Genomic DNA, 9,652 nt, shown 5'->3' on the forward strand with positions numbered 1-9,652 from the left:
AGCAGAAATGAAGGTGATTTTACATACCTTGTGCCCTTCACGAAAGGAGCGGTCTTGTTTTAAAATTGCCCCCTCTTCAAAAAGGCGTTTGTTGTTTAATTCTTTTCTGGTTTTTTTTACCCTTAGCATTATCCTAACTCATCTCTCTGCTAATACTTTGCAGTGCTTCTGTTAGTCTATATTTTCATATAAGATTAAACTCTATCTCCAGTAATGTTAGAAATCTTTCATTTTTGTTCTTGTCGATTTGCAGCACTTAAATTTACAAGTTAAGAACTATTCTAGTGAGAATCACCCTAAAAAACTGAAACGACTGGACTCATCCTCAATTCTCCAATTAAACAAACTTCCATAGCTTTGTGTTCAACAACAGCTGGTTTACGATCCCTCTGATTATGTCACTTCCTTATTTTCTGGAGCTACTAATATGTTCAGTGTATAAATTTTTATCTTTGAGTCCTAAACACTAGGAGATTTATAGTACAGAAAATACATAATATAGTTTTTGACATGATAAAAGTTTTAAATCAGAGATTTATAGAAATTGAATGTCTACTTTTCTATTTTTTAAATACGTGCTGTGATTATATGCTGGTGTAATGAGATGAATATTTAAAATAAAGTGCAACCCAGTTTTTCCTTGATCAGCCTAATAGATTCTCACATTAAAAAAAGAAATCGTAACGAAAAGTTGCATCCTGCTGCTTTTTTGCTTTGTAACTCATCTGTGACTGATTCAACCTGAGTTTTAGAAAGGATAATATATTTTGTTTGGAGAGGATAAAATCTATTGTTTATATAAATTAAAGGTCATTAATTATAAAAACTAAAATACGTTAATTTTGATTTTTTTTTTTTTAAATTAAATTAGAATTTGGTTCCGAGGAATAGATGATGACTGGAAATTCCTGCAGAATTCAGCACAGAAAGGTTCTGTGCCTTAGTGAAGACTTCGGGGTTTCGGGTAGTTCATGCACGGGGGATTTCTTAGGACAGACACGGAGTGGCAGGTGTGGCAGGGCTTTTTTTTGCGCCTCTTTTTTCATTCCTGCAGAATTCAGCACAGAAAGGTTCTGTGCCTTAGTGAAGACTTCGGGGTTTCGGGTAGTTCATGCACGGGGGATTTCTTAGGACAGACACAGAGTGGCAGTTGTGACAGGCTTGTTTTGAGCTCCTGTTTTCACTTACAGGGAGGGTTTTCTGTGTTTTTCAAGGGAAATTAAAGGGGCTGGGGGAGTGGTTACCTATGAGCTGGTGTATCTTGCCTGAAATAGCTTGTTTAGTTAATGTCACAAACCACGTTATGCTGACTCGCTTAAGCAGATGGTTTGTTACCTAACCTTGACCTAAGTCATGTGAGAAAGACTATCTGGGTGAGCCGGATCCAACTTAGGGGCTGCAGAACTGGGCATGCGGCTCAGCAAAGCCCTGTCTGGGCAAGAGATTGACCGAACTGTGCTTAGAACTGTTAACAAAGCTAAACCCTAGTAAGGAGGTGACTTGGGATGTAAACGTTAAAGCTTGTTACCTTTTCAAAGGTACCCTGCATCCCCTACTGTACCTCCTGAGAAATGTTACAAGAGATACAGCTATAACAGCAATCTGAATTTTACTCGCATTAAAGCATTAAAGCCCGTTAGTGAGACAACAAAATACCTGCTCTGTGGGTTTTGTTTTTTTAAAAACTACCATCAGAGCTCTACTCAGACTGAATGTGAAAAATAATTGGCATAGTCATCAAATTTTGACAGCCTCAGTTAGGAAAATGTTTTTTCAAATTCCTGTGATTTTAGTATCTTAAAGAAACAGAAGAAACTCCAAGAACACTGATGCTGGGTGTTTAAAGAGAGAACGAAGGATGCAGACACCGGGGGTGCTTTGGAAAGGAGGGTAGTAGCAGGACAAAGATGTTGTGGGAGTTGATTTTTATGAAGGAGTTACCTGGAATGAAGAGCTGTGGAATGTATTCAAGTATCAGTGGTCGTAACTCTCTTCACAGTAGCTGCTGTGTAAAATCTTTCTTCCATTTCACTTCCAACAGCAGAAACATTTGCTGCTCCAGATACGTGGGAGATTTACAAGGGTTTTTAATAATGTGTTCCAGAAGTGTTTCGTTACAGAAAACATGGAAATTACATGCCTAATTTAGGAACAGGAGGCTAAAATAAGGAAAACCCCTAGATGCAATTTTTTGTCATGCATTTAGCTTTTTCTCACAGTCTTGAAACCAAATAATGACCTACTCGCTGCTGCAGCTTGTGTCTCTATGGGTATTTCACCGTCTGTGCTTTTTAATTCATTTTGGGGCTTGATCCAAAGCTTGTAGCACAATAAAAAAGATTTTCAATTATTAAGGATATTTTTAAAAATTATTTAAAGACATCTTTTAATGTTGCCTGGTTAGTTTTGATGGCAGTGCTCCAGGGTTTATTTCCGTTAACTCTGTGTGCAGCCCGCAGCTAGGGGATACCTCGTTTGTCAAAGTTTTCAAAGCGCTGTTAACCCAAGAGGTGGGTTTTTGAAGGTAGCTTTTATGTTTGTACTGAAATGAACACATGGAATACAATGAGTCGCTGGAATTGGATCATATCTGGGTGGGGGGTTACTGCAGACGCAGCTACTCGGAAGATAAATCTTTTCAGCCCTTCAAGGCGAGCAAGTTCTAGAATACGATGTGTAAGGCCTGTCCCAAGGGCTGGTCGGCCCTTCGCAGAGTGAAGGAGGAGTTGGGGATTCTTCTGGCCTTTGCTGTGGTGTTGCGCAGCAGTGAGTATGTGAACAGTGAGTTGTTACACGGGGTTCTTTTTCACCCTCCGCTTTGTGCACAATTGTCTCCGTGAGCACAAAGGCCAGATGCCAAAGAGCGGGCTCGAGGAGCGCTTCCACTGCTGCCCCTGAGGCTTTTCGCTGCCTGTCCTGTGCAGAACAGCCGGATTGTCCTGTGAAGGGTCATCTCCATGCAGCCGAAAGAGAAGAACCAGTCTAGTGAGATCACCTTCATTCCTCCAGGTACTGAAGTATGAGTGCACACTCCCTCCCTTACCACTTTTTGGTGTGTTCTACATGCAGGTTTTACTGAGTAGTTTGGAAGTTTGATCAAGAAGGTCCTTCCTGCCCCGCGATCCTGCCTTCTCACTGGTTCAGCATGTTGAAAGTATCTTGCCATCTTTGCAAATGCCACTGTCTCAGGCTGCTTCAAGAGATGAACTGATGCTGCTGTACAGCAGTGTAATAATTACCGTGCCCTAATTATACTGTGGCTTTCTATGAGGAGGCAAATGACCTGTGATAACAAAGAACCTTTGCTGAAAATCAGATTATAACTTTTTCTTCTTAACCAGGAATTCCTATGAAGCAATACCGACATCAGCATTACAGTAAAACTACGAGCATTAATTCAGAGAATATGGCTCTGTGACCAGCTTGTCAAGAGAACTTGCCTTTTCCTAGGGTGGGAAAGAAGACAGTTGATACTCAGTTACAAACGGCTTGGATTATCAAAACCCCAAGGAAAATCTGGGGGGAAAATGGTATTAGTTATATTATGAGTCTGTAACATTACAAGGCAGGTGAAAACCACTTGGTTACCTTTGGATAATTATTAATTGAGAGTTTTATAGCCTGGACAGCTATTGACGATGGCGGAGATAAAACCTGTGGTAAGTTAGAATTGCTGGAAATGCGCTGGAGAGATGCTTGAGCTAGGGTTTTATTCCTTGATTGAAAAATGGTGTTTACTATCAAAAAATGAAAACCACTTTTGCAGGGTCTCACTGTGAGAACGTCTAGGAGAATCATTACAACAATTGCTGACAAGCCAAGTTCAGCAGAAACTCCAATGGTCACCTGCAAATTTGGGAGAATGAATTAATCTGACTTCCAGAAATTAAAGACGGAGAGCATCTACCTCTCTTCTCATTGGGTCTTTTTGATCTTAGGAAGTGAGATCTTGCTGTAAAACTCCTGATACAGTTTCTGTTATATAACTTAGTTTTGCACGGTATAATCAGAGTCATCTCTTAAGCCAAATAGTTAATCTTCTGAATACAAGCTTTGCAAAAGTGGGTGTCAAGCCTCATCCTTTGGTACTCATCTTCTGGTACCAGCCACCAGAAAAATAATTGTTGCTTCAGATGTCTCTTAGAAATACCAAAATTGACAGTAATTTGACTCCTATCTCTGCATCATGATTTAGCCCTTTTTACAGCTTAGCTAACTGTTGCTTTGTAAAGGCTTAATGAGCAATTAAAAGTTTCTGTAAGGGAGACCCACTTCCAGGCTGGCAGTTGCACCTCTGCTGGGCTCACAGCTGGAACCAACAGTGCAGTGAACAGAGCTAAGGGTAACCCCCGGGGGGAGCATGGTTAGGAACGGCTGTCCCAGGAGTGCCCTTTGCCTCGCAGGGGAAACACTGCGGTCACAGCTGCTGGCGCGGAGGCTTTGCGGGGCTTCTACAACCATGCCAAAGGAAGTTACAGTCTAAAAGAGGTATTTTCATCTTAACGGTTTTGAACACCTGTGCAAGCCACCAAAGTGTCATAAACGGTTGTATTCCTGCCCACTTGTTATGCGTTGTGCCGCTCACAGGACATCTAAATCACAACTAACTACAAGATCATGCTTTGCTTCACCACCACCTCCTGCTGCGTCAGAGAGCTGAGGCGGCACCAATGGCCTCGAGCCCCAGGCATGACTGGAAGGAGAGGGGGCTTCCCAGAAGCACTGTCTGAAAGAAACCTTGAAGATGGTTGATGATGGAATCTAAACCAAAGGAAATGGCGGCATTAGGAGTGTTTGTAGGATCTTGGGAATGTGGTAGGTCAGCCCCAGAAAACCATGAAAACTTGTTATCTGAAAGAGTAATCGGTTCCTTGACCTCATCTGTCATGTAAGTAATAACCCCCCACTGCATATACTCCCACTTTAACCCTCTAAGTTCTAGTCTTGGTAGTTTGTGGAGAAAAGACCAAGATAAATCAATCCACTGTCATCATCCAGACCTGGAGTTTGCCTGCACACACAGAAGAGAGCTGTCCCAGTCGGTCGATGGAGGATTCTCATCAGAGCTTAAACATAAACGTATGTGACTGTAATTGTTTTGCTCTATGATCTTGGGCAGAGGTTGAGATGAATAATGACATCTCTGACATTTCTAACCTCCCCTAACCACAAGCCAGCGTCCTTCCTTCCCTTTTCAGGCAACCCCCTGGCTCCATGTCAGAGTCTCAGAGGGGCTGGAGGCCCGAGGAAATCCGACCAGCTGCTTTCTGTTCCTGAAGGGTGCGCTGCCCTGCACGTCAAGAATATGATGTAGTTTCACTGTTTGGTCTTGAGCTGTTGCTTAGCTAATGCTGCTTCCCCTGCTCAGTGCTGGGCGCTGCTGTTTGGCCCTGTTAACCTCATTTCAGTTCTTGTCTGCTTCTCACCCCAGCTGTCGTTACCGTCTGTTCTTCCCTGCCTTTAGCCGTGTCCTGCCACTTACCCCGCTTACCCAATGTGAACACATTTCTCTTGTTCCTGTGCTTCTTCCACAGACTTTGTCACTGATGCTGTCATGGTGACTAACTCATAAAACAGTCCATGATTCATGATCCCTCTGCCTGGACTGAGATACAGGACAAAAGCATGTCTTGGTCATGTCTGCCAGAACCTCCCTACACCTGGAAACTGGAGCAGATCTTGTCCCAGATCCAAGAGAGGTGGCCTGAACGGTAACACTTACTCTTTCCTGTACACAAGGTGAGGTGTGCCCCACGTGAAAGCAACTCCTCTTGACTGAAGCTAGGAAAAGAGCTTTTCATTATTTCCTACCAATAACTCGTGCAGCCTTTACACAGTCCGATGATGAAAACTTTAAACATGATGGTGTGATTTAACCCCAGCCGGCAACTCAGCCCCACGCAGCCACTGAATCCCTTCGCCCCCAGTGGAATGGGAGTGAGAAAAGAATCAGAAGGGTAAAAATGAGAAAACTTGTGGGTTGAGACAAAGACAGATTAAGATAGTTTAATAGTTAAAGCAGCACCCTCTCACACCAGTGAAGCAGAACAAGGAATTTGTCCAGCTCTGCCCGTGGCAGGAGAGCAGGGCTCCATCATGCGTAACAGTGACAGGAAAACAAACACCATCACTCTGAACGTCCCCAGCTTTATGGTGCTGAGCAGGATGTCATACAGCCTGGGACATCCCCTGGATCTGCTGGGGTCAGCTGTCCCGGCGGTGTCCCCTCCCAGCTGCTTGTGCCCCCCAGCCTGCTCACTGCTGGGGTGCGGAGCAGAGAAGCCCTTGGCTTTGCGTGAGCTCTGCTCAGCGATAACCAAAACATCCCTGTGCTACCGACACTGTTCCCGGCACAAATCCACACCACAGCCCCGCACCAGCTCCTGCGGAGAAAACCAGCTCTGTCCCTGCCGAACCAGCACACACGGCCAAGGGATTTTTATCTCCAAGAACAAGACGTGGCAAGAGCACCTCACCTTGACAGGGGGAGTGTGTGTGGGGCTTTGGGTGACAAGCGGCACAGAGGACTGAGTAAAGCTGCTGCTAACGCCGTTAGCAGGAAGGCTTTTGTGACTCACTGGGGTTCTGTTCACTTCTAGACCCGACAGCGAGGGGAGTTAAACCCGCTTTCCTTTTTGGTAGCACAGGATGAACTGTGATTCTGTGCTCCTTTACAGGTCTGAGAGTGTGGCAGGCAGAAACCTACTGAGTCAAAGAAAATTCAGACTTGAGCTGGGTGTTCTGAAAGACCTGGAAAGAAATCGGGGCACACGAGGGAGACTTACATAAACTGCAAAGGGAAGAAATTATTCACAGAACAGGGGAAGGCCTAAGGAGCTACTGATGTGCAATCTCTCTCCTGCAAATTATGGGAAAGTAACCCATTTTTTGGTCTTTATTTTTGTTTCTTACGTAATAGCTCATCTCCAAAAGGATCTAGAGCAGATTTCCCTAGAGTGACTAAGCCAGTATCAAAAATCTGGGAAAAAAAAATTAAAATTGACTGGAAAGACTGCTTTTCCCTTCTGTACCCAACTAACCAGCTGAAAACATGGCTGCGGCTTATGGAACACAGGCCATCGAAGTGACCCCCTCACCTTGGAACGAACCCAGTACGCGAATGCTCATTTGTTTTCCAATTCTTCTAGCAAATCTTTTTAAAAAATAAAAGCAGTCATGAAGAATTGTGGTGCTTTTTTTTTCCCTTTTTTTTTTTTAAAGGAAAAGAGGAAATGGAATTGCAGAAGGGGTTCCTACTCCTCTGCCCTCAAAGAAAAGGAAGCAGCGTGAGCATGAATCTCCTGCCTGGGAGAATGAATCACCCATCTGGCAGCTTGGTTTATTCTGATCTTCTCTAGTGGCGAAGCTTTGGCCGTTAATTCAGAAGTGGAATTGCTCTCCACCCTCTCCTCGCTCAGTTTCTTAACGGGGTGACTGATCAAGAGCTCTCTTTGGATCAAGCAGAGTAAAAGTCCGTGTTGTGAAGTCTGATAAATCCTCTCTGAACTGGGCTCAGGATCAGACGTGGTGGACTTGGAAGCTCTTAAAGAGTAGCTTTCAGGAGAAAGATGGTGGTCCTGCAGAATACTTTCTCCTACAGTTTTCCGCAGAACAACTTTTCTATCAGATACAGAAATCTGAATTCAGAACTCCAGATATCTCTATTTCCTTACCATGCCTTTTTTTCCCTTTTTTTAATTTTTTCATTGTATTGGAAAGAGCGCTAAAACTGCACAGAAACTTCAGGATGCTCTTTGATTTCTTCCCGAAGTCTGAACAGATGGTGCAGGGCCAGTCTGGAGCCGTTAGCTGAGAAAGAAGTGGTGTGGTAGCAGAGGAACTGCTTTTCATCTTGTCTTCCCCGTGGTACCAACAGGAAGGCTCAGTCCCAGAAATGTGATGAGTTCATGGGGAAAATGCAGGAGATCTTCAGAGAGGCAGTTTTGTCCCTCATAAAGACAACAAATACAACAGATAGGAACTTGCTCCGCCTTTCTTCCAACCGCCTGAGAGACTGTTGCATTTTCTCCTTAGATGTGTGCTGTACAAACTGGTTTATGGTGGTTACTGGTGCGATCTGAGTGTGGTGCTGTGTGAGGAATCCTCCCAGGGCACAGCTGGCTTAAGGAATTCCTCCGTCTTCTGGTCACTGGAGCAGAGCAGGAATATTCCCGGCCTCTACAGGAGTGCACCGCATCTTCCGTTGTGCAGTTGTGCTCTAAACAGCACCCCAGAAATGATCCGGTTTGGGGGGAAAAAGAAGGAAACCAGTCCCTTAGAAAGCAAACAGCCCTCCCCCCTCCTCCGGTCAGGCAAACAGCTGAATGGAACAACTGGGAGGGAGGAAGTGGACTGGAGAGTGCAAAATTCTCGTAGGCAGGCTCTGTGACCAACGGGCTGTAATGCGCTGCTGCACCTCGAGCCTGGCTCCAGAGCGTTTCCACGCTTTGTTTTCCCAAGTTTAAAAAAGCAAATTCCGTCATGCGAGTCAGGACACCCAGAAGTGTTTGGAACCGGCGCTTGCAGGGCCTGAGTCAGCTTTGGAATCGGCTGAACTCTCTGCCCTGGTACCGTCAGCACTTGCACGCTCATTCCTTCCAAAACACACCCTAAAAACTATGTCACGTTTTCTCCTGTTAAACACATTTACATAAAAAAATCTCGGCTAAGAGGTCAAGTGTGACTACAGGGTGTGGGAATGGACCAAATACCCGACGCACGTGCCAATACGCGGCTTTTATGCCCAGCTGCCTCCGAGGCTGCCGCAGCGCTGAGCCACCGCCAGCTCCCACAGCAGACCGCTCTGACCTCACCAAGTTTTGGATGGGAGCTGTAACACGAGCCCCGCTGCCCGTTAGCAGAGGATGATCTCCACCTCTATTATCTCAGCAGAGGAACCTCACTGGGTGGAATTCCATGCGCAGGCAAACTGTGGGTTTGGGAAGTGTGTGGTTTACTTTGATGGAAAAGTTGCCTGTCTGGCAGATGTCGGAAGCTGGCTTTGGAGAGGCAGGATGGACAAATGGATTCGGCAACTTTCCACCTATTTCCGAGTGTACCCAGGTATCATGGACAACTTACTTGAGGTCTGGCGTGTTGCCCTTTTTTTTAACAAGTTATCTTTTATTCACAATTCCTCTACAATGTCCAGACAGACATTATCAGATTCGCGTTAAAGATCAGCAGCCGTAGCTGTAAGTGAAACCTCTGACATAATTTATGACTAGGCATTCAGGTTTCTATTTTAAAGTGTTCCCTAAAAGGGAATTGTTCTCCTCATTTCCTTCTTTTTTTCCCCCAGCTGCAACAGGAGGTGAAAAAACGTTCTGAAATATGAATTCGAGCTATAGAATAGGGTTTATTTTTGTCTGTCTCATCTACAGACGGATTATATCTAGAATTTGCTAGGTGACAAACTCCTATTACACTGGTTTTTTATTTTGAACACTCTGTCTGATCACAGCTTCCACTCTAAGTGTCACTCACTCTGCAATGCCTCATGGTAGTTTTGAAAAGGCTGGAACTGATGGGAACTCGGTGTCCTGCCTTTGTTCTGCAGGTGAGCAGAGCGCTCAGCTCAGCGCCTGCTTAGTGACACTAACCCTCTCCCCCAAATTAAAAGATGAACACAAGAGGATGATTACAGATGCAT

Source organism: Buceros rhinoceros, unplaced genomic scaffold (genome assembly GCF_000710305.1).
Source record: "Buceros rhinoceros silvestris isolate BGI_N320 unplaced genomic scaffold, ASM71030v1 scaffold4377, whole genome shotgun sequence".
NCBI classification, from domain to species: domain Eukaryota; kingdom Metazoa; phylum Chordata; class Aves; order Bucerotiformes; family Bucerotidae; genus Buceros; species Buceros rhinoceros.